The following is a 23,481-nucleotide window of genomic DNA, read 5'->3' as shown; positions in this document are numbered from 1 at the left end:
GGAACCAGTAATGGGAGCCCTCCTGTTCGTGATTATTTTGTTGTGCTCATTAAAAAAATTATTTTGGACTATTTTCGTGATACATGTCATTTTCACATTTGGCTACATTTCGGCTACTTTTTCTCTCCCTTTGGCGTTTAGTGCTAGGACCCATTTGACAGCTCTGCTTGAGGCGCATCCACATGCTTAGCCGCGTGCGCCTCGGTCTGAACATTCTCTCGGGACTATGCCTCCGCCTGTGTCGCAAAACAAACGCGGACTCCCTATTCTTGCCCTGTAGGTGTTGCGCAACGGAAGTGCAACCTTTTCTTTCGGAGCAACCTCGGTGCCAGTATTTCGGTTTGAAGGGGGCTTGCAAGCAAGTGTTTTTTTTTTCTTTTTCAGGCACACACACAGCACACGCACACTGACCCTTAACCCCCCCCCCCCAAAAAAAAAAAAACAAGACCGGAGCTGCTTGAGTCTCTTCGAAACACGTAAGCATGGTTAAGTCAGCCACGTGGTTTGAGTAAAGCTGCGTTTACCTGAAAAATAAATTCAGCCCAAACATGTGAAGAAAACAAGTCGTGATTGGTTTATACGACCCCCGTTGATATGGACGACTCGAATTAAGGACAATTTAAAAAAGCTAGCCGTCGTGGCAAAAAAATGTCGACATCTGACGCGAAGGCAGCCAAGGGCCTGTGCTCAGTTGCTGGCGGAATTTACTAAATCACACACACAAAATACGCAGGCATATTTGGCGCCGTTCCTTTCTACCCCTGTGCAAAGACTGCGGGGAGCGAGCACCGACGTGCCGACATGGCCTTGAAAACAACCCGGCATGCCGGCCCGAACCGCGTTTCCTTCTCCTCTCTTTTTCATTCGCCACGTGCGCGCGGACAGCTGCGGGCACTGCTAGAAAAAAAAAGGAAGAAAATAAAATTTTTTCTCGTCACGTGACCAAAGAAGCTGGATTTTGACGGCATGGCCTGCATGGCCGCGGTAGCCGCGGTACGTTAGGATGTTGGGCACAATTCGGCGTTTGCACGGACGTTTGTCTGCTGCCTGTAGCTGCTTCGAGTCCTATCGTGTCTTTTTCCACTGTTCCCTCTGTGGCGAACGTGTTTAGTTCAGGATGCTTGCTACAAAGACAGATTTGGGTTGCAACGACTTGGCGTGTGCGACTTCGTGAGGCCACCAGCGAGGGCGGATCGAGCACGAGAGAAGAGTGGAGAGTTGCTTCCATCTTGACTGCGTCGATACATGTAAGTCATCAAGCAGTGCATGCACAAGCGTGGGAAGTTGGGCTTGTTGACGTGAGTTCGTCTTGAAAGCAGCGCTTAAGATGGACAACACGAGCGCCTCCATCTTTCTCGTCCCGTTCAGCAAGGCGGAAATTTGGGCGAGTTGGTAAGTATTCATCATTTTAGCTCACAGCGCAACAAGAACGGGACACGAGGCTAAAATAAACACAAACAAGCGCTGACTATCAACAGTTTTTTTTTTTAAATTGAACGAAATGCGTATAAAGCCGCCGCGGTGGCTGAGTGGTTATGGCGCTCGGCCGCTGGCCCAAAAGACGCGGGTTCGATCCCGGCCGCGGCGGTCGAATTTCGGTGGAGGCGAAATTCTAGAGGCCCGTGTACTGTGCGATGTGAGTGCACGTTAAAGGACCCCAGGTGGTCGAAATTCCCGGAGGCCTTCACTACGGCGTCTCTCATAGCTTGAGTCGCTTTGGGACGTTAAACCCCCGTAAACCAAACCATAACATGCGTATATTTACAGACAATGAAAGACTTATCAAGACAACAAAAGTTATCTGGAAGGCACGTGGGAGGTCAGATAACTCAATTCCCTCTCGGATAATGTATATATGTACGCCTTTTGTTCTTCAATAAAAAACCAGTGAATAGTCAGCGCTTGTTTGTGTTTGTCTTTCGTCTCGTGCCCCGTTCTTGTTGTGCTGCGAGCAGAAATGATGAATATTTCTCATCCCGTCTTACCCGCAGTTATCAAGACGAAGCTGGGTGATTCCACGCAAGATCAATCCGCCTAAATATTTCATATTTTAAGTTTTCTTGATTCAGTAGGCCAACAGTGAATTTAGTTTTGTGAAAGTGCTAATATTTCAGAAGAAAAAAATTATAAACGACGCCGTGGCAGAGGCAGCGTTTTCAAGCACAGCTCATTTTCGCAATATTGTTATGACGTAAGAATCTAGATGTGAAAGCTATGGTGGATATATTTCTCGTGCTAAATTTACAGGTGAGAAGGAATATGCCAGGCTTATTTCCGCATTTTTGAGGAAGTTGTTTGCTGGAAAATATTTCGAAAACGAGACGTCTCAAAACGAGACTATTTTCAGGAATTTTTTTCGGCACAAATATTAAGCACGTTTCCTTCAAATTTGTACAATAGATAAACATTGAGGTGCTAAAACGGTGTACTGGCTTTCATTGTTATATAATATAGGGAAGTGCAAGAAATATTGCCCTAAATTTGGCATTTCTGAACATAGTAGTGTTTTTCAAAAATGTTTTCCACAAAAAACTGCATCCCCAAATTTTCTCAAAACTCTGGAAGCAAGTCTGGAGTAGGAGGTGAAAAAAAAAATGTATGAAAGAACATGCTGCATTTTTTTGTTTCCAACAATGTTATCCTAGCTCAAACTTGTAATTTTTTTAGCGTCAGCAGGAGTGCCCAAATAAGGGGACGGAAACTGCAAACACGCCCTCCGCTGCTCTAAATTTTCTCCAGATCCCAACACTGAGACCTTTTCCATCAAGAGAGAGCATACCTAGTACTTTTTGAGGACAGACACTGATCTGTGATGTAAGAAGGATTCGATAGTGCCGTTATGGCCGGGTGCAGGTAACAACTTGGAGTGCACCCCATAGGAATGCATCTAAAGAAAAGTTTTGTATGTAATTCTATTGCTGCACAGTGCACCTATGAAGCTGTGTGTGTCCCCAGGCCCTCACTTTGTCGTTTGACTGCAGGCAGAATGTGGCTAATCTTCTTTTCTAATTCGAGTTTGATTTAAAAATACATTTTGGTTTCTTTTTTAGCCGCTGTTAATTTATTTGGATTGGCTATGCTGGTATATCCTAGATTGGTGATAGCTATGCTGCAGTAGGCATTCGTTCAACTTATGTACAATTTTCTTTAAGCTTTTGCTTATCACAGAGCCTCCAAAATGCCTATGGTAAAAGCTATGGTACAGAATGTGGATTTGTAAGCACCTCTGGCAAGCACATATTTGGATGTTTTTTAAAAAAAACATTCACTTTGAAATGAGGCTGTTTACTTCCGCGTTCATTTCTACTGTTTAGTTGGCTTTTTTTAATGAAAGACAACCTTATAGGGGCACTGTGCAGTCAGAAAATTACATTTAGAACTTCTGTTTACCTGCACTCAGCGATAGCGGTGCTACTGAATTCTGTTTATGTTACAGATCGGTGTCAATCCACAAAAAGTATTAGGTACGCTCTGTCTTGATGGAAAAGGTATGTCTTGGGATATGGGGAAAATTTAGAGCAGCGAAGAGCGTTTGCTGCTTCCGTCCCCCTCATTTAGGCACTCTGGGTGATGCTCAAAAAACTACAAATTTGAGCTTGGATAACATTGTTGGAAACAAAATAATGCAGCACGTTCTTTCATACACCTTTTTTTCCTTCTAGAGGCTTGTTTCATGAGTTTTAAGAAAATTTAGAGATTGGGGTGTTTTTTCCTTTGATTTTTGAAAAACACTACTGTATTCAAAAATGCCAGATTTACGGCAATACTTCTTGCACTTCCCAATTTTATGTAACAATGAAAGCTGGTGTACTTTTTTAGCACCTCAATGGTTATTAATTGTGCAAATTTGAAATATACGTGTTATATATTTGTGGAGAAAAAAATGAAAATAACATCGTTTCAGACTTGTGTCGTTTTCGAAATTTTTTCCAGCAAGCGACAACTTCCTCAAAATAGCGGAAATAAGCCCACATATTCCTTCTCACCTGCACATTTAGCACAAATATTTTACATATCACGCTTTCATATCTAGATAATTACGTCATGGCAAATTAGCGAAATTGAGCTCTGCGTGAAAATGCTGTCTCTGCCTTGATGTCGTTTATAACTTTTTTCTCTAAAATATTAGCATTTTCACAACGCAAAATTCACAGTTGGCCCACTGAATAATGTGCGCATAATAAGTAAAATAATTGAGAACATTAAAAACGAAATATTTAGGCAGTTTGATCTCATGGAATCACCCAGCTGTCAGAAGCGATAAGATGTGCATCTAAAGTTATAAATATATGACCCTTACAGTGCAGTGATTAAGCATCGACTGTACTCGTTGCCATAACCTGGAACTGAGAAAGCGTGAGTACTGCCTCTCATGTTTATTTGGCATCATGTACACTTGCAATCAGCCATGTTTTTTTGTGAAGTTAAAAGTTTGTTCTTTGTTTTGTACGGTTAGTTTTACTAGCGGAAACATTTTTCTTTTATTTGAACCTTATGGTTTATGCTTCATGGGACTTGATGTTCCAAAGTGACTCGGGCTATGAGGGACACCGTAGAGGAAGGCTCTGGAAATTTTCGACCACCTCGGGTTCTTTAACGTGCACGGACATCACACAGTACACGCACACACCACTCAGCACTGAGTGCATATACATTTTTAGAACTCTGTAAAACTAAATTCTGAACACTCTGCATATTAAAATTTATGCCTGATGATGCACAGTCTGTCTTTCCAAATGTGGGGCATTAGGTAAATTTAGCACCTTTTGTTGCTAAAGCAGTGCTAGCATCACTCCTCTCCCCGCGGCAATTATTTGTTGTGAGTGATGCCTCAGCATGTAGTAAAAACATTCATTAGAGTAAGAGCTTCTAAGTAATCATCGAGGGTAAATCCAACTGCTTTCGCTTAATTGTCGATTCAGATGTCTGATTGTACCATAATTTTTCACATGCAGTTCAATTTAAATGCAGTGCTCTACACGTGGTACGTCCAAGAAATCAGGGAAATAAAGAAAGGGCTGAATTCTGGTTTATTATAAGTGCACTAAGCAGTGTTTAACACTGGCAAAATTTAAGCTATGCATCTTCACGACTTTGGGTGCTAGCGTGGCTTATGCTTTTCGTAAAAAAAATACAAGCGTGCTGTGACATTAAATGCTGCAACCCCAGCTGCAACTTGCTCGCAGTGTTCTTGGCATCCAGGCTCTATCTTCTACTCTTTTTTAATGTGGCCCAGGATATGAGGTACACGGTTAGAACGCATTTCCAACAGGCGAAAGCATTCATTAAAGACTATTGCCTATCTGTGCTCTGTGATGCCTAGTGGGCTCAGCTTCCGCGCTGTAGTATGAAAGAGAACAGCAGCACTTCTGATGGCTTTCCAGAGCGTAACGGGCTGCCGGAAAGGTAGATGCGCCCTCCCGGTCGAGCCACTGTAATATATTCTAGTTCACTATAATGATATCATTCTAACTGTTACAATGCTGCCTGTGAAATAAAATGCTGTGGCTTCCTAGACAGTACTTCTGTGCAGTAAATTTATATGAGCAGGCCTGTTTGCATTGAATTGTTACATATTTATGGTGATAAAAAGATGGTATGCATTTTTCAGTGGATTACCTACATCATCGTGTTCATATTTAATGCAGGTCGCCAGCTGCTGGTTTTGCTGCTTGCCCTACAAGCAGTGCCACTGCCACCACTGGTCCAGGCCCTGCCCTTTTTTGCGCTTTCAAAAGCTGCGAAAGCTGGGATTTCTTCAGTGAGTGCATCATTTAGAACTTCTGCTTGCAGATTTATTGTAGAAGATGCCTTTGTGAAATGCTCATTGGACTACACAGCCCAGCAGTCCTTCCCTTTGGTCAAAGTGAATGAAAAACTATTGTCACTGTTGTTGCTATGTCAGCAGAATAGGCATTAGAGCACAGGCTTGCGTTGTCAGCTTGTAACAGCTGATGGAAAGTTTGCAGTAGCAGTACCAGTTACTTATTCCCTGTAATTTTTTTCGGTCCTGTAATGTACTGCCATAATACAGTGGTCGGATGGAGGATATGAACTCATAGCAGTGCGAACTAATATTCTGCACATAGAGACTAAAAACTGTTTGTGGCAGTCATTCACAGTTTATGAATATTAGATTCTCCTGCTTCTTATGCCTTTGTGATTGTGAAAATGTTCACTTAAGCATTGTAGGGACACTTACAGTGGATTGAAGTTCACGTGTATCAAGTCTATGTAACCCTAACCCAACGAGACCACTCTTACCAAAAGTGAAGCTTTTGGAAACTAGCGATGACGAAACAGCAAAATACAAGTGTTACCATGGCCGGCCGGGTTAGCAACTGCGTGTGTCTACAGTTAATTTTTGGCAGGGGTAGCAGTGGCTTTGCTGCACCGTTATTCACTTGAGAATGGTGGCAACCAGTCTTTGGGTGTGTATGTCAGGAGTTTGAATCGAGTATTTGGATCACAAGTTTGAATCAAGCATTAGGAAATATTAAAATTCAATTACCTGAGTCCTAAATTGGTTCTGGCTGCCATACAAACTTTAATGTTCCAAGAAAGAGCCAGAGATTGTACCAAGAACACTAATTAGATTATAATTAGCATGACTCGGTAGAAGTGAGACTTATGAATTCGTCACTCCACTCCAAATGCCACACATATTGCGCTCAACCATCTCCAGTTTGTTGATGAAAATTCATTCAAGCTGGTCCCAGCGTGCGTTATCTAAGCTAAAATAATTTTGCCAGAAAAGTTTGTGAGGTGATGTCAGTTTGAACATTTGTGAAAGGCGTGAAACCAGACACTGCTCAATAATGATGAAAAATCCAAATTTTTAGAAAACACTGCACAAATTTTGTAATGACATTTGCACATATTCTGGTTATTGATATGATTCAGATCGTGTATTTTTGTACGGTATAAGTAGTTTTAAGTTTAAATAAAATTTAAAAATTTACTATTTTGACATTTAAAAAAATATCAACTTCCTCAGAATGGCCTTCTTGCCTACCTAGATTTCTATTACTAATAAAAGTTGTTACAGCTGATGAAACTGAATGCGTCGTTGTGAATTAAAATACTGAAGTTGGAGAAAAGTGTTTCGGAACATAAGTAAACACTTTTTTTATTTCACCTTGAGGTGGTCGAAGTCAAAATACAGACGATGGCGGGTTTAGTAGAACAATTTATTGGCTTTCATTTCGGAAGTTTTAATTGAGGTGGTTTTTGTTCAAAGCGAGAAAAGATTTTTAAAGTCGAGCTCTCGTGCTGCAAGTTGCGTCGTCTCTTAACGCTTCATCGAGTAACACAGCACCTGTCATGACACATTTATATCCACTAGCCACTTCAGTTTACCCTCACTCACTGTAGTGCATGTTTAGGGCTGGAGCGAAAGCAGGTATCGCATGACATTCGGCGGGTAGTATACAATATGCGAGTTTTTTTTCCCTTTTGAAGCTCAAACAAACCTGCTATGGCATAAGGCAGCCAAGAGCAGCAAAACTATGGCTTTCAGTGTGCTTTCTCGCTTGACTCACAAGCAAGGAACGACCACCTGGCACTATCGTAACACCAGTCCTTTTTATGTCCAAATAAGATCATGGAAAGCATGTGCCCCGGAGCGCACGTGACGGTAAGAAGTCCTCACCATGGCTTCTGGTAACGCGAGACACGCTGGCGCTGGCACGGTCCGATCGAGTGGAGCTGCCTTGCTCTCGAGTGGTCAAACATACTGCAACAGTGGCATCGGCATGCAGTCGCCTCCTCCTTGAATTCTATATACTCTTTTTCTTGCATAGCAAGCAACGCTGCCAAAGCTAGCACGCCTTTTTGCAAATGTCAAGTCCGTGCCCAAAATGTAGTTCACCATACAAGCACAGTGTGACACCATGCATATTTTGTGCATTAAATCTCAATTACCGTGAGTTACTGCCTCCTGCCCTTCGTTTTACCTCTTGCCACATTTTTGTCCTGCAGCTCGAGACTTCGAGAAGTAAAAATGACATGTGCTGATATGATATGCATCTCATAGTGCGAACCGCATATACACCATTTGTGCCTAAAAAGTAGTCCTCACTCAGTGAAAATTATACCCAGAAGTACAGAACACTAAGCGCCTCACTGCTTTTATCGCGGTTTTCAGTGATGTCAGTTCATTTTATACCGCTTTGTTTTCATTCAAACACTCAGCGAGGCTTTGAGAAGAACAGATGATATGTGGTGGAGTAAAATGGTTTTGCGAACACACTACACCCGCAGCGTTGCCTGTTATGTCTTTCATGTCTCTGGCAACAGTGACTTAGTGTGGCGTGAACAAACTGAATAACAATCTCACTGGTGCAAGTGCCACCCAGGCAGCACAAAGAAAATCTTTTCCCACAATTATCAGTTCGTGTACACAATGTTCTGAGGGCTGTGCTGTGCTTTGTGTTGAAGAGGCGCAAAGAGACGACGCAGCTCACGGCAGACAAGCTCTACTTCAAAAATTTTATTCTCGCTTTAAACAAAATGCACCTGGATTAAAACTTCAGAAATGAAATGCAATAAATTGTTCTGCTAAACTTGCCATCGCTGGTCGTATTTTTATTTTGACAACCTCAGAGTGAAATGAACGAGTTTTTATGGTCTCAAACGCACTTTTCTGCAAATTCAGCATTTTATTTCACTTCGACTCATTCAGTTGCATGAACTGTAACATTTCTTATGGGTAATAGACATCTAAGGAAGCAAGATGGCTTTTTCTTAATTTCCAAAAAGGAGTTGATATTTTTATAGGTGTCATAATGGAATTTTTACATTTTATTTAAATTAAAAAAATAATTATACCGTTCAAAAATACAAAATCTGAATGATATCAAAAGCCAGAATCTGCAAATCTCATTAAAACATTTGTCGTGTATCTTCTAAAAATCTGGATTTTCGGTCGATCATAGAGCGATGCCGGTTGCACACGTTTTCTAATTGTTCAAACAGCGCTCACCTCATGATTAAGTTGTTTCTGACTGTAGCATGCTCTGATGGAACTCATATCACTTTTGTGTTTTCATGGCACACATGCTCAGGCACCATATTATATTTGCAATGCAGAAGCTCCCATTTAGCTGTCATCTTAAATGATTAAATTCTGTGTAGCTATTGCAAGGAGGTTATGGTACATAGAGGCATCGGAAAATGCTCTTCTCGAGACAGTGCCATTGCTACATTATATAGCCCTAGTTAAGGTTTTAGTTCACACATCTAATAGCCTCAGAGCATGAAATGGTTTTCACCTACTTGTAGCGGTTGATGCCATTTTGTGATGGAACCTTAATTTGGCACAATGCTGTGGCACATGGACCTATCTGTCTTACTTTTTCTGGAAACAAGGAATTGTGAAAACTAAATTTTTTTTTGCGCTGGTTTATTTCTTTCTTGTTTTCATGTAAACACTTGAGCATAGATTGTTTCATGAATTTTGTAACTGAAAAACTTCAGTACATTTAAGTTACTGTACTACAAAATCTCTCGTCCTTCTATGCCTCTTTATGTGTTGTCTAAGTGTATTAAGTGCGTGTGTATTATCTGCTGCCCAGGTCTCTCCTGCTGTCTGGTCCTCCAGGATAAGAAATACATGGACTTGTGAGCTATTTGGCTGTAACCTTATTTAAAATAAAGCCCATATGTGGTATGTTTTCTTTTCAGTTGTGAAAAATCTTGTTCAGTTATTGCACTGTGCCTAAACCAAAACACGCAACTACTACACATTATACATGCCTGCTTCTTGTGTACACATTGCACCACTACTCTGCATGATTAGAAGGCCAGCCATTGCATTCTGGAGAGAAATATTAACCCATAGCAGCATAGCTTTATGCTGCTGTGGAAGTAAGTTATGCTGTCTGGAATAAAACATACTCGTTCTCAAAAATGTATCAATACTCCTAGACAGCCTAACATTGCACTGGTATTGATGGTATAATTTACGCTGCTGTGGGAGTAGGAGTTAACCCCTTTGGACTAAAATATAGACTTCCTGAAAAGATGTAACTATAATCTTGGGCAGCATAAACTTACACTGCCTTTGAAGACGTAACTTTACACTAGAGAGAGTGTAACGTTTACACTGTCGTAGACTAAAACATAGTCTTCCTGAAAAGGTGCAACTATAGTCTTCGGCAGCGTAAACTTGCACTGCCTTTCAAAGTGTAACTTTACGCTAGAGAGAGTGGAACGTTTATATTGTTTGTCGTGGACTAAAACTTTAGTCTGGAGCAAATAGCGTAACATTACCCTCCTAAAGGTGTTAGCTCAGCGACAAGTAGTTTACCCCCCAAAAAGACTAAAATCGCACTCTTTTTTTTTTAGAGTGTAGTAACTGCGTACGCCAAACTATGAGCGATTTTCCTGCAAAAAAGATTAGCTGCGGTTTTACTGCTGAACTTCCTTAGAGAGCGGAAGCTGTGGTGTATAGGGCAAGTAGACGCGGCTTGGCGTCGGTACCGTTAGTGCGTTCCGCACACTGGATAGGCAGCTGGCCCATCCTACCACCCTGGCAGGGGGCAGTTAATTAATGGTCCATCGCGAGAGGTTGGCCACCCATTGAACGCTGCGGCCTATTCTACCACCCTCTACCGGCGAATCGAAAGATCAAAGGTCAAGGTCAAATGGCGCGACACTGTGGTGGACCACATATGAGCTTTGTTCGATTCAGCAGCGGTTCTCTGCACCGCCGGCAGCGTTTCACGGTGCGCTGCACCAAAGCCCTCGATTCACAGCGCCCCCTGTACCACTGTCCGCGATTGATTTGGGTGCAGCCATGGTGTTTCTGTGGTGCAAGGAACCTTGGCACCGTCCGCGAAGGAGGTGCAGGAAAGTTGTGCACGTACTGGCGGCCTTAGCAGACGACGTTTGGAGCCGACGATCGCAATGCTCGTCAATATCGATGGACAACTTACGAATAGGATAGAATAAACTTTACTGCTCTAGTTTCTATACACTTCAGAGTGCAGAGGTCGTTTTCATCTTGCAATATCTTTGCCCTCTTCAGCGAGTGGAGCCCCTATTCCAGGGCCCCATTGGATCTGGCAGCTTTCACAGCATGTTGTACCAGCCTTCGTTGGAAGGCTGGAAGTTTTCCCCGTCGCCGACGGATCCGGCGTCATTCTCTATCTGCTCAACACGAGGCACTGTTCTGAGTTTTAGCTGCGAAGTGTTGTGACAGGCCGCCCATGTGCATGCGCGAGTTCACACGATTTTTTTTTCAGACGGGGCAACAACTGATTTTTTCACACGATGACATCTCCACTGATGTCGAATAGGAAGTCCACAACTCTTTTCAGGCACAGCGAAACCGACGACTCGGACACATCGAACGTGTCGGCGATCCTATACATGCCCTTCTGCGTGCGCGGGTAGCTCAGGGCAATGAGGCACGACTTCTCGGCGGGGATTTGTGGGCGCCCTCCTCGAGGCGTGGGAAAATGCACAGATGCCTCGAAGCGCGCTGAACGTTCCTCAAACGTCTCTCGTGACAACCTGAACAGTCTCACGCATCCAAAGCTGAAAAATCTAGCTACAACGCTTTCATAGTAATTGGTAATTCGCTTGCGGTCTGTCCGAACCAACTGCGTTGCTGCGAAGCAAAGCACTACGTCGGCTTCCTCATCCTCACTGTCGGATGACTCCAGAAACCATAAAAACGACTTAGGCGATGTTGTCGTTCATGTTCTCACGAGGCACGAAAAACAGACGCACCGCGAGAAGTGACAGCACAACGGACAAGGCCACTAGCCGCGGCAAGCAGACGACAAGGCCTGTGCGTGCGCCCCCCATTGCCGCACCAGTGAGGTGTGGCGCTGCTGACGCACTGCACCTAGCGTAGGGTGCCTAGCATTCTTGCCACCCTACCTAGGGTGCCTCGATGGGCCAGCGCCGCTTTCAGGGTGAAGACACCGCTCCCGGCGGGGGCATGTTTGGTCTCACTCTCCCGTTCAGTTGCATTGAGCGCAGTGCGGCGGCGCTCCGTATCGAAAACCGCAGCTTCCGCGAGGAATTCAGGAAATTTGGTGTTCTGCCTTGAGAGAGTGGTGCCAGAGATAGTTTAAACAGTGAATCAGAGGTAGTTACTCTAAAGTACACTACCTTTCGCAGTTAACCAGCCGATAAAGTCGGCGCCTTATGAACATTCGGTCCACTCATGCGTGTTGGTTCTCTTCTCTAGCGTTTACTTTGCGTTGTGTTCCTTCATAAAAACCTCTCTTGCAACTTGTGCAGCATATTCCAGTGCAACCTTTTGACCCGGATACTCTACATTTCAATTACATTTCCAACAGTCAGGATTACTTACTTCGAGCTGCAGTTGCATTTTGGTCAAAGGCTGCTATTCAGGCAGCTTTTCGTTCGCCATGAAATCAAAGCGAGAAATTGCGTTTTATGGCTGCTAATTTAAATAATTATGATTATGGAAAGATAATTTGTGCTTTATTCCTCCGCCCCAAGCAGAAATTGTTCTGGAAAACAAGCGTTTCGCATGCCTTAACTCTAATATTTTGCGGTCAACTGTCAGGTAGTCTGGTTTGACCTGCGATCGCCAATTATTTTGGCGCTCGCTGTCACGAGCAAAGCCAAATAGCCGGTGCACATAAATAGTGTGGGCAGAACACCCGGAAACACAACAGTCCCTCATAACTTGGTCTCTGACTGCTGCATCACACACACACTACGAGCTCATTTCAAGCAAAGGGGCGTGCCCCTTTTCGCCTCGGTTTTGCAAGTTTTGTGCGTTCTCCGCAGACTTTCTTCTTCCGATTTGAAGCAAGTCGTCGTTACGCGTCGCGGCCTTTCTTCTCCCGATTACAGCCGCCTCGGTACATATCGCACGTTCTGCACCACGCTGTCAAAAGTCGCATGTTATGGCCACCAGACCACAAGCGGTTGCACTGATGACGTAGGCCAAGAAAGCTGAAAGGCTTGTGCTAAAACCAGCCAGGCCACATCAAAAGTTGCCGAGCGCCTTTGGCTTCTTCGCAGCCTGATCACAAAAGCGTTTCCCAATAAGGCAGCCGTATTATTTATGCGCTCTTGCGGGTAATAGAGTATGTGAAGCTCTCGTCGACGCGTATTGTTCAGTTTATTATTTATTTTATCTTAATGTCACGAAGACATTATAACATCTCTCCTCTCTCTACTTCTTTGCGCCAGCTCTCTACGAATATCCTGGCGCCAAACCAATCTTCTGTGCGTCAGTAAGCAAAGAAGCCGTGGCTGCGTGACGCGAAGGCAAGGCAGCTTTTTTCTCCAGTAATGGTTTATTTGCCTTCCTTTTCGTATCACTTTTCAAGAAACCACTACTCGGGAAAAATGGCTCTTTTCATTGGCGTCACGCGGCCACGTCAGTAAAATTCGTCACGTGTGTTTCTGGGCAACCATATCCTATAAATTACTTTTTTTCCTCTTTCGATGACAGCAGCAGCAGGGTTGGGCGAAACGCAAAGGCGTCCGTGTGCTGTGCGATGTCAGTGAATGTTAAACGTCCCCAGGTGGCCGAAATTATTGAGGAGGCCTCCACTACGGCACCTATTTCTCTATTCTTTCACTCCCACATTCCTCCCTTCGCTTACGGCAGCTATGTGAGACAATTACTGCGCCATTTCCTTTCCTCAAAAACCAATTTTCAATATTTTCCTGTGTTGCTCCGGCTCCTCTTTCTTAGTTTATCCTGGCAGGGACAATGGGATGAAAATAAATAGTTACCAGGGGCTGATTTTTGTGAGGCCTCTTTTTGCGTCAGTCGCTTTTGATGATTTTTCTCCATGTTTTGAAGAGAAAAATAAATTGTTTCGTAAAATTGGTCCCCGAATGAAGCGACTTGGTCACTACGAATTAAGAAGATGTCGTCGCATCGCATGATCAGTCTACATGTAGTCAACACCATCCAAAGGGAAAGGCAACCATTTGAATTGTTTTGTTGCGGTACAAGCCACTAAGGAAAGCAGTTCAGCAAATATGACCATTTGGCTTCAGACGTGGCCTCAGCTTTCTACTCCAGAGCAGTGAGGTGACAGATTACTTGGAAGAGAAATTTGACATTATTACGTGGAATTTTTCACATACGCTGCAGCAACAATACAAAGGCACTTCAGAAAATTTTGGAAAGTGAATGTTGACTGCGTAAAAATATTATATTTAGCAGGTCATGCATGCTCTGCGCTGCTTGTATATAAGAGAAACTTGGAGCCTTGTGAACAGCCCTTACGTTCAATGCAACAAAAGCAGCATAATTCTATGGAACTCGTTGACCCTAATAAAATTCACATTGTCACTATCAAGGAACACCAAATAACTGCTGTCCTTTTAAAGTACAGCCGTTGACTGGGAAACACAGCAGTCTGCCATACTTTTTGGACTAACGACTAGTCGGAGCGAGTGCATCACTCATAAAACACACTTAAAACAGCCAAAACACTACTGCCACGAGTGAAAGAAATATGTACTGTATATTTCCTGATCAGCAGCATTATTACAGTCGCCACGCGACCGCACAGAAGCCGTGCCAGACACGTGGCGCACTGCACGCAACTGACGCGTGGGGCCCAAGATGTTGCTGCGAGAGGGAAACGGCGGCGCGGTGTAGTACAAAAGGTGTCCCCACCCTGAAAGCAGAGGCGAGCGGCATCCAGGCGCACTAAGTGCACCTAAAGCCCCCTAAATAGACTAACCGCCGTATTCACAAATGCTCCTTTCCTGCGCTAAGGAGGGCCTTCGGTAAGGACGGCCTAAGGCGTAATGTAAGAAAAGGCTAAAGTCCGCTTCAAAAACAACCTTAAGCGATTTTAAGGGCGCCTTACGAAAAGGGCTCTTTTTCGAATATATGTGGGATATGGGAGCGAGGCTACGCACGTTTTTATGTTTGAATCATCTTGATATGCACGTATAATTAATCCCTATGACCAAAATGAATAAAAACTTACCCTAGCACTCCTACAAGTAAGTATCAGAGAAGTTAGGCAAACCATTTTTCCAATTTGGCATTTTTTTCTTTTCCGGTCGGCCACTATGCTGTGTAGCCGTCACAATAACGTGCTTGTTGATTTCACGTCGTCCGCCTCTTATGCGAGTGTTTGATTTTGGCGTCGGTTCACACTTTTTTTTTCTTGTTAGGACTTTTCCGATTTATTTTCACCTTTTGTTTTTTACGTTTGTTGCGGACGGAGTAAGGTGGTGTTTATGGGACCAGAAACAACGGAAGACGCCATCGAACACCCGTGTTATCACATGAATGTGGATTCTGTGGTAACGCGTCGTTGGTGCAAATCTGGCAGGACTTGTTTTCGAGCCACGCACTAATATAGCCTGAAATACGAGCACTTCGCGACTTCCAGAAATTTGTTCAAGTTCTTAAAGGACTCAGGACTGAGTGCAAGGTTGTGAACTATCAGTGTGTGTCCTGTGTACCTGCAAGTATTGGCCAACAGACATGTGGGAAAGTGTTCATCTCCCTTTTCTCTCTCTCCCTCCGTTACCCTTCCCACGTGTAGGGTAGCATACCAGGCGTAGCCTAGTTAACCTCCCTGTCTTTCCGTTCGTCCTTCTCTCTCTCTGGTCAAAACAATGACGGAGAAGGCCGACCTACCCCTGGTTGACATCAGTGCTTTAAATGCGATTTAGTTATATGGCAACTCTAAAGCAGCTCGTCGGCAGCAGGCTTCCGTCGGGCGCACATGACCACGTTGAAGAGCTAGGAAAGCAACTTTGAAGCTGCTTTGAATAAGCAGACCCTCAATCCTCAGTTATTGAAGAAAAAAATGCCGATTCTGTGTACCTTTGCATTTTTGACTGTAATATGAGAAGTCCACTTACTACGAACTTCGGACACAACGAACTCAATTCCCACGAACGTCAGGTTCGTTATAAGTGGGCTCGACTTATATATATTTCTCCCATAGTTTTTTTCTCCTCTAAAGTGCTCAAGCACAAAGGCGCTCGCAGTTCCTGGGCACTAAAAACTAACAGTGTGTGACTGAGTGATAATATTATATAATTATTAAATGAATAACCGTTTTCGATTCTCTTCTTAAGGGCGGTTCACATGCAAGCGATTGAGCGAACTGAGCGACCAGCGGCTCGGCGCAGCGATGCTTTTCGCGGGGTTCCGTTTCACATGCGTCGCTCCAGAGCGTTTACTGCCGCTGCGAATCCCAGTGTTGCTGGCAAAGAATACGAGCTCGCGGTTGGTTCCGGTGGTTTGCAACCATCAACATGGACAATGTTCATGCATTATTTTCCCAATATTGCTCGAATTTTGTTAATAAAGAAGTCTTGTTTGTTAAATATCGACTACTTCTTATTTTGACGTCAATAATATCATTCATTAAAGTTCGTACGTGCGTGTCGCAAGCACGTGTAGTAAACAAACATTGTCTTTCCCGCACGAATACTCCTCCTGTCACGTGACTTTTCCGCCGTGCAGTCATTGGTCAGAGGGCGGAGCTATCGCGCTGTCGCTGCGAAAATTTCAAACTTGCTGGAACCCCTTCGCTCTGGCCGGCCGAGCCGCCGCGACGGGCCGAAACATGTTTTCACGTCGCGGCGGCAGGATTCGCTGGCATTTTCGCTTGCGTGTGAAACACGCTTTAGGGCTCCGACAGCAATGGCAGATGCTTTCAACATGCACTTTGTAAGAGCACCCCAAAATGCTCTTTCACCACCCGCAAACATCAGTCGTTAATGCAGACACTGCTACTACCGTCAGACCCGCCGCGGTGGCTCAGTGGTTAGAGCGCTCGGCTACTGATCCGTAGTTCCCGGGTTCGAACCCGACCGTGGCGGCCGCGTTTCGATGGAGGCGAAACGCCAAGGCGCCCGTGTGCTGTGCGATGTGAGGGCACGTTAAAGATCCGCAGGTGGTCGAAATTATTCCGGAGCCCTCCACTACGGCACCTCGTTCTTCCTTTCTTCTCTCAGTCCCTCCTTCATCCATTCCCTTACGGTGCGGTTCAGGTGTCCACCGAGATGTGAGACACATACTGCGCCATTTCCTTTCCTCAGAAACAAATAACCAAACCGCTGCATGTTTGCCGGCTCAGTGTGCATTTCGAAGCTTTTCGCGGCCTATTATGACAGCATGTACTACCCGACATCGAGAGAGGTTGCACGAAGGGCAAGGCATGCGTTGTCCGTGTGCTGTGCGATGTCTGTGCAGCTTAAAGATCCCCAGGTGGTCGAAGATATTCCAGAGGCCTCCACTACGGCACCTCTTTCTTCCTTCCTTCTCTCAGTCCTTCCTTCATCCCTTCCCTTACGGCGCGGTTCAGGTGTCCCCCGAGATGTGAGACATATACTGCGCCATTTCCTTTCCTCAGAAACAAATAACCAAACCGTTGCATGTTTGCTGGCTCAGTGTGCATTTCGAAGCTTTTCGCGGCGGCTTATGACAGCATGTCTAACTCGATACCGAGAGAGTTTGCACGAAGCGCAATGCATGCGTTGCCCGTGTGCTGTGCGACGTCCGTGCACCTTAAAGATCCCCAGGTGGTCGAAATTATTCCGTAGCCCTCCACTACGGCACCTCGTTCTTCCTTTCTTCTCTCAGTCCCTCCTTCATCCCTTCCCTTACGGCGCGGTTCAGGTGTCCACCGAGATGTGAGAGATATACTGCGCCATTTCCTTTCCTCAGAAACAAATAACCAAATCGCTGCATGTTTGCTGGCTCAGTGTGGATTTCGAAGCTTTTCGCGGCGTCTTATGACAGCATGTCCCACCCGATATCGAGAGAGGTTGCACGACGCGCAAGGCATGCGTTGTCCGTGTGCTGTGCGATGTCTGTGCAGCTTAAAGATCCCCAGGTGGTCGAAGTTATTCCAGAGGCCTCCACTACTGCGTTTTTTTCTTCCGTCCTTCTCTCAATCCCTCTATCATCCCTTCCCTTACGGCGCTGTGCAGGTGTCCAACGATATATGAGACAGATGCTGCGCCATTTCCTTTCCCCTAAAAGCCAATTATTATTATTATTAATATAGGAACGGAAGGACGCAGTATATAACGATGTAGTCGTTGCCTAGCGCGTGGCACGCGTTCTGACCGCTGACTGCCGTCGCATCGCAGCGTTGGCTATATATGCTGCAGTGCGGACAGCGGACGCATTCTTTTCTAATGTTGTAGACAGAGCTCCCAAAAGCTGGTTTTAAAATCCCACGCGACCGATGAATTGCCGCGACACTATGTGCAAGCAGCAAGGTTATTGCGACGATATAGCGAACAGTACGAGCTAGCTTTTAGCCATACCTGGTGTATCGACGCACGTCTGAGGCCATATCATGCTATAACAGCTGGTGACATGACTGAATTCCTTACGCTCTACTCGTCCTGCTGACTGTTTAGCACGCACTCATTCGCTCATTGCATATCCCGATGCAAGCCGATGGCCGCCGCATTTGTTCACACTGAAAACGTTTACTGATTTGCGGACACTTTGTTGTCAACTCAGTGGTATAGCGCAGTTCCCGTTTTATTTACGTTTTCATGTATTTCGATCAAGTGCCTGACTCTGTTATCAGTTGCTGGAATTCTGCTTTATGAGCGGCGACGCAACCACGTTGGTAAGATTCAGGCTGAAGCTCCGCAGAGCAGCAGGAATCGAGCCGCAGAGTATATGGACGCCGACTGCTTGGCTATCGTTGGAAAAAAGTTGCCGGCGAAAATATTTCCTGCGCTGTTGAGTGCGTCGGGGCTATGTCTGCCAGTATGTGTAAATAAATAAATGAGATAAATAAAAAGTATTCTTCATAGAATGCATATGCCTCCCGCAGGTGTAATGCATGTGCTTCCTGCTCTGCACTGTGAGAGCCTCCTCCAAAACATGAAACTGCGACTAGCCGCAGGACATCAGACACTGGCAGCAAGCATGAATCAGGAAATGGTTGCACTGCTGTTATTGACAGTGCCCTGCATATAGAGTATTGTCGCCAGCAGTCAGCACTACCCATTGGGTAGCTACAAAAAAAGCCAGCTTAAGCAAACTCCAATGAATCCACTCTTTCTCTTGTTTGTTTGAATGATTTCAACAACGGTAGCCAAAACTGCTGCCAGTGGATTGTCATACGAGTCATAAATATAAGAAGAGAAGAAGCCAGCGGAACTATGTGGGTTGCAGTATTAATAATTTATTCCATTGCATAAAGCACACCAAAACCAACCCCAAACTTCCAAACAAAGCACAGTCCTTGAAATTGTGTACTGAACAATGTACTGTGATTACTCGTAAATGTCTGAAGCTGCTCACTAGGATAAGTGCGACCAAAATTTATCTGCTTACACAAAGTCAGCTTTTATGCATGTGGTGATCACGAGTTGTGATGAAAACTAAGGTACAAATGTTTTTGCAGATATGACCTATCACTGAGATACCATGGGGAGCCCTGGCGGTGGCAGCAGACTGGCAGAGTGTGTCGAAGACACGGAAGATGGTCCACCTGCTGCCGAAGCAGATTAGCCACCTGGAGGAGTAGCAGCTGCCTCGAAATCTCTGTCACTTTTGGCAGGTGCCCCGCAACCCATAGCTCCAGTGCAGCGGAGAATTGCGCTAAGCAGACAGCCGTTGAAGAGGAGCTCAGTTCACGCCTGAAAGCTGTGACTGACGACAATCAGCGAAAGAGCAGGGAGCATTTCCTCAAAATGAAGCTCATGAGAGCCGAGCATGTACTTAACATGAGGCATGCAAAGGAATTGCATGAACTTGAATGCACTAATAAGAAGGCCAAACTGGAGCTCATTAAGCTCAAAATGGCCGCGGTCCAAAAAAGTATTTAGTACTAAAGAACCTTGTCATCTGAAGGTGCATGTCATGTTAGTTTTGCTTTTTCACACTATGAAAAATATTGCTGAATAATGCTTGCTCGTTCCCTGAAGCCACTTGCCGAGTCAACGTGATGCGGCTGTTGAGCTTGCAAAGCTGGGGAGGGCTGCTGAGGGTTGCATGTGTCCTGTTGCAGGGGAGCAGGCGGCATTTGATCACATGAGCGGTCTCGGCCAAAGTTGTGCAAAGCAGCGCACGCTGTGATGACGATTACAGATGTTTCAATTTGCAGCTTCATACCTAGACATGGAAACCTTCTTATCCAGACGCCGAAGGCCCTTTCGACGGAGTTCCTCGTTCGTATCTGCGACTTGTTGTACATGAATAAAGAGACGTTCCACATTTTCCTGCAGTTGCCACGCAATTGTGATGTATTCACTTACCTGTAGTCTGGGCTACCTCCACGATCTCTCAGTGGAGTCATTAGATACGGCCGGCAAGCATACCCCATGTCTCCAAGGAGTATGCCAGGGACAGTTCCTTCTTCATAACGAACTCTTGCATTGCTATAGTCAAAAATTCTGCTGTCATGTGCTGAGCCCGGCCAGCTTGCAACTAGATGAAAAAAATCCAGGAGAGTTCCTGTGATAGCCTGCAAACGTGCCAAAAAATTTAACATAAATGAATGTTGCACCTATTATGCTTTTATGTACACCTTATTTTTTATGCCCTTCCAAGGACGACCATGTGTAGCAATTTCCAATTGTAAGAGTTGTAAAATGCATGAGTCTTAGAATATTTTATACGGATATATATATATATATATATATATATATATATATATATATATATATATATATATATATATATATATATATATATATATATATATATATATATATATACTACCATAATTTATTTCGTATTAGAGAAAATAAAGTGTGATGAGGAAGATCATGCAGCTCGCAACACTGTGAGGCACCCGCGAAGTCGCGTACATTAACTGTTCTCTGATATGTAACTAATTTTATTCTCGTCCGCTGCCTCTTCTTCAAAAGTGCCGTTGTTTCCGCTCTCTATGCTCACCCTGAAAGTTAAGTGCACTTACCTGCACATTGATTTAGAAGTATCCCTTCCTGTTTCTAAATACTTCGGCGTCGTCTCCGCCCGGGCTTTTGATACGCACGTGCATACTAAACAAATTCTCACCCTTAAGGGCGCAAATCAGCTGTCCCCAGACGAACACCCTTTTGGGTGCTAAAAAGGGTGCAGAGATCAGCACCCTTCAGGAAGGGTGCGCAGCATGAAAGTTTAAAGGGCGTGCATCAGTCCGAGGCTTTTGCTTCATGAGTGGATCAATGTGGAGCACCCTTGCAACATGCATTCGTAGAGGTGTTATGGAAAAATAGTACCTTTTAATGAGGGTGCAACCATTACATCCTCTAAAGTATCATTAAGTGCACCCTTCCTTAAATGTGCTAATCTCTGCACCCTTTTTTAGCACCGAACAATTGGAAAAGGGTGTTCGTCTGGGGACAGGTGATTTACACCCTAAAGGGTAAGAAATTGTTTAGTGTGTGGGTACAGTCAACACAACTAGTCACTCTGGGAAACTGTGCAATCTTGTTCAAGTCGTACATGACCTGATGCATTTTTCCCGCTTCAGAGAACTTGACTAACGCCGGGTACAAAGTAGCGGCAATCATCGTCGACACTCGCGTTACAACCCGGGAAACTGTTGGCTGGGACAAGTTGACAAGGCCTCCGGAGACCACTTGAATCGTACCCGCTCCGTAAAAACGCAGCGTCACGAGCAGTTGCAACAGCGGCGGCGCAGGACAACCACGTCCGACTGTGTTCCCGTGCCGTGGCAACATGGACAGAAGCTCGAGCACAGCAGCCTTGGAAAAGCGGTACCTTGCGAGGAATCCCTGGTTGTTATGTACTTCTATGGGATTCTGGCGATCCCTAAGGTTCCGCCGCAACGGGTGCACAAAACTGTATGCTTCGTCACTGGTGACATCTTCCGCGCGGCGGACAAAATCGACGAACTCACTGAAGCTGTCGTCGCAGCACGCCACCATGTTGAATTGTGTTAAGGAGTTGTTTAAGCGTAGAGATGGGTCGCTCAGGAGTGAGCCGGATCTTCTGAGCCGCTCTTTTAAATGAGCGGGTGAGCCGTGGCTCAGTAAAAGTGAGCGGCGGTTCTTTTCGAGATCCGGCTCACTGATCCATAGGACCGTAGTCCCGCTTAGTGATCCGTGCCGAACGGCGAACTGTGTTCCGTCAGAGCTGGGTCGCTGGGTCTTCTGCCGGGTGCGATTTGCGCGCCATCGGTTACCAGTGCGAGAAAGCTGGTTTGTCGTTCAGTTAGCCGTGTCGAACCATCCGTCAGAGCTGCTGGGTTAGGGTGCCTCGATGCCAGCGCCGCAGCGCTGGCATCGAGGCACCCTACTGCTGGGTGCGATTTGCGCGCCATCTTTTAGCAGTGCGAGAAAGCTGGTTGAGTGAACGGGTCGCCCGCTCGCTGAACGAGAGATCCGGATCTCCAAAGGAGCCAATCGGCTCACTGATCCGAAGACCCGGCTCTTCAAAAGATCCGGATCTTTTGAAGAGCCGGGTCTTTGGCTCAGTGAGCCGTTTGGCTCCTTTGGAGATCCGGATCTTTTGAAGAGCCGGGTCTTTGGCTCAGTGAGCCATTTGGCTCCTTTGGAGATACGGATCTTTTGAAGAGTCGGGTCTTTGGCTCAGTGAGCCGTTTGGCTCTTTTGGAGAGCCGCTCTTCTGGTGAACCGATTCTCTCGTTCAGTGAACCGTTTGGCTCTTTTGGAGAGTCGCTCTTTTGGTGAACTGCTTCTCTCGTGCAGTGAGCCGTGCGGCTCTTTTGGAGATCCGCTTCTCTCTCGTTCAGTGAGCCGTTCGAAGAACCGTTCAATCAGAGCCGGGTCTTCTGGCAAAGTGCGGATTTCTGGGCGAGTTGGTTGAGATACATTCCGAGCAAAAGAGCGCTCGCAGAGCTTGTCCTCGCTTTGTGTTGTCCTGCGGTGTTGTGTCTTCCTTGTTGTCGTCCGTTGTCTGCGAGCGCTGTTTCGCTCAGAACGTGTCTTCTGGCAAATCATTGGCAAAGGATGGAGCCGTTCGTTGACAGCTGTTGTTCGAGCGATGTCTCACGACTCCCACCGATCGTGCATCGTGAGCTGGTGCAACATTTCGAAGGTATTAGTAAAAATACCTATAACACGGTTATTCTAGTAATGCACATATCGTTTCTTTTTAAGCCAAATAACTAAACTCTATAGCAGAGGTTACAGTGTAACCTGCTAGTTATTTGACTTTCATGAAAACAAAACGATATATGCATCAGTAAAATAGCCGTGTAGTAAATTCAGGCATGGTCTCTTCCTTTTCTTAAGAGAGGAACAGGGCCTCTCCAGGCAGTGTTTGAAGAAGGGGATGATTGTCGAATGCAGATGATGAAGAGAGGAAATATATTACATAAATGTACAAAGGCAAACTGAGTTACAGAAGCAGATCTCACACAGACGGCCGAACTAACTGTAACTAAAAAAAGGTAATTCTCACACAGAGAACATACACTACAAGACCTTACTTATCGACCCACGTGTTAAAGCCTAGGTATATTTGCAGAATTACAAGCCACTGCACGGAGCCTCTAGCTAAACTAGGCAATACCGACTTGTGATTTG

The 23,481-nt window shown here is 45.2% G+C and overlaps 1 long non-coding RNA gene across 1 annotated transcript; it reads left to right on the top strand.

Moving 5' to 3' along the window:
- Positions 1–974: 974 nt before the first annotated feature.
- On the top strand, positions 975–9,661 carry LOC144098427 (uncharacterized). Its single transcript, XR_013307183.1, has 3 exons — positions 975–1,247; positions 5,649–5,761; positions 9,576–9,661. It is a non-coding gene; the product is annotated as an uncharacterized LOC144098427 (long non-coding RNA).
- Positions 9,662–23,481: the final 13,820 nt, after the last annotated feature.

This window comes from Amblyomma americanum, chromosome 1, assembly GCF_052857255.1.
Source record: "Amblyomma americanum isolate KBUSLIRL-KWMA chromosome 1, ASM5285725v1, whole genome shotgun sequence".
NCBI lineage: Eukaryota > Metazoa > Arthropoda > Arachnida > Ixodida > Ixodidae > Amblyomma > Amblyomma americanum.
Note: the sequence above shows the minus strand (reverse complement) of the source record. Positions and strands in the feature narration are given on the sequence as shown.